A 2729-nucleotide genomic window follows, 5' to 3' on the forward strand; every position below is an offset into this window, starting at 1 on the left:
TGCCTCAGTCAAAAATCCACGCTCTGTCCTCCCGTTTGAAGCGGTGATGCTCGGTGTCTCTCTCTGTCCGTTCTTCTCTTTTCACAGTAGAAAAAGAAAGAGCGCTTCAAATCCTCATTTCTTCCTCCAGACTGCATTCCCTCCTCATTCTTAACATCTCCCCCTTTTCGTAGAGGCTCTTTTCTTTACCCCCTTCTTTCGTATTATCTCCTCTCCTGTGCTGTGTGGGTATCCCTCGCTTCTTGCGTACGTCTAGAAATCGTTCAAAAATGCGTTATGCCGCAAAAAATAAGAGAAAAACGCAGTCCTGTACTTTAAGAAAATGTTTTTTTCTTCTTCTCCTGGTTGTAACACCTCTATATATACTCTTGTGTCATGAGAACAACCGTTTATATCCCCATTTTCATCCCGTAAACCATACGTTTCCTCTCCTCCTGTTACACGAAGATTGTAGCATCTTATGTTTCCTTAAATTCCTTGTCTTCTCAATATTCTCTCATATGCGCTTCTTCTTTCTCGGTGTGGGAGGAGATGAATTAATCAACCCGTTGTCATAGTCATTCCCGCACAGAAAACGCAATGTTACAGTCACAATGTTCCTTTTTCCTCGGCAGCCGAGATGAAAAGTCGAATAATAATCCTTCCTTTATACTTAAAAGTGTGTCAAAAAGGCGAGGAGAAGGGAGCGAAGTGGTGGAGCGTCGTGCCTCCGTTCTTCGGAGTGTTTCAGTCACGGTGTGAAGCACGGGGAGGCTGCAGTCAGCATCCTCTCTGTGTGTGCACGCACACGCAAGCTATCTGTGTCTGGAGTGGAGCACCAACCCACGACACGACAGACAGGTGGAAATGAGTCAATCATATAATTCCCTCGTTTCGCTCTCTGTTGGCAACTTCTGGGATATTCTCCCTCCACTTCCCGTGTCTGGTGGTTCTCAAGCACAGCAGGTGGCAATTAGCAATTAGTATGGACATCAAGTTCCAGTGTACTGGGCAGGCATGTGGCTTTGGTGACATTGGTGCAGAGACCACGGCCAGTGGTGGACAAAGTACTCACTTTTTTTTACTTAAGTAAAAGTATCAATACTGCAATTTAGAAATACTCTGTTACAAGTTCGATATATATATATTTTTTTAAAGTATTGGTGTCAAAATGTAGGCCTACTTAAATTACCAAAAGTAGAAAGTAGCCTACTGATTTATGCAGAATGTCCCCTTTCACAAGTTTTAAAAATGTATAAAAATCTAATGGCCAAAATTTGAATAGGGCTGAAGTGGTTAACATATGTTTTGTAATAATAATTAAAATCTACAAAGTAACTAGTAACTCAAGTTTTCAAATAATTGTAGAGTAAAAGTATAATATTTTCCTCTGAGATGTAGTGGAGTAGAAGTAAAAGTATTGAAAATTGGAAATACTCCAGTAAAGTAAAAGTACCTCAAAATTGTACTTAAGTATAGTACTTGAGTAGCCTACATGTACTTCGCTACTTTCCACCACTGATCCTCTCTCTGCACGCACGCCGCTATCTGTGTCTGGAGCACCAACCAACCCACGACTTAACAGACAGGTGGGATTTAAATCATAATTCTCTCGTTTGGCTCGCGGGAAATTCTGGGATATTCTCCGTCTACTTCAGTGTCTGGTTCTCAATCACAGCATGTGTCAATTAGCAATTAGTAGACTATGGATGGACATCATCAAGTTCCAGTGACTGTGTAGCCCATTGATATATATCTATGGTGTAGCCTACTGGAATGGGGCTTTGGTGACATTGGTGCAGAGGCCACAGCATACCACCCAGTGGTGATAAAAGTACTCAATTGTTTTACTTACATAAGAAGTATTAATACTGCAATGTAGAAACAGTCTGTTACAAGTTGGCCTACAAGTCCGGAATTCAAAATTACAAAGTACAAAAGTATTGGTATCAAAATGTACTTAAATTACCAAAAGTAAAAGTACTCGTTATGCTGAATGTCCCATTTCACAAGTTTTGAAGTGTATAAAATGTATTAAAAAATCTTTAAAAATAGCAGATCTACATGAACGTATCGTGATGCAACGCATTGTGAGCTTGTAGATCGGCTATTTTCAAATGGCCGAAATGTATAGGGCTGAAGTGTTAATGTATGTTTTGTAATAGTAATCAAAATCTGCTAAGTAACTAGTAACTTAAGTTTTCAGAGATACTAGTAAAAGTATAATATTTGCCTCTGAGATGTAGTGGAGTAGAAGTAAAAGTGCCGAAAACTGGAAATACTCCAGCAAAGTAAAACATACTTCAAAACTTAAGTACAGTACATGAGTAAATGTGCTTAGTTACTTTACACCACTGCCCACAACAGGACAGACTGGTGGGATCATAATTATTTTGTTTTGCTCTCTTGTTGCTGCAACTTCTTGGATATTCTCCCCACTTCCCTGACTGATGGTTCTCTATCACAGCAAGTGTCAATTAGCAATTAGTATGGACATCAAGTTCAGTGTACTGGAATGTGGCTTGGTGGTGCAGAGACCACAGCATACTTCCACAATTTTTGAGGGAGGGGGGTATGTTTTCTTCTCATGGACTAGGCATGTCATGTCTTTTGCATCACTTGTGACTTCATACAGTATTTATATAAGCTATGTCAGTCTCTTCTTTCCTATGCTTTTTTCTGAAAGACAAATCACTCGTTCCTTTGTATTCCGTAAAGAATCATTTGAAAAAAAACATACATTTTCTAGG

This window comes from Gymnoscopelus braueri, assembly GCF_963280865.1.
Source record: "Gymnoscopelus braueri genome assembly, chromosome: 11".
In the NCBI taxonomy this organism is placed as follows: Eukaryota; Metazoa; Chordata; class Actinopteri; order Myctophiformes; family Myctophidae; genus Gymnoscopelus; species Gymnoscopelus braueri.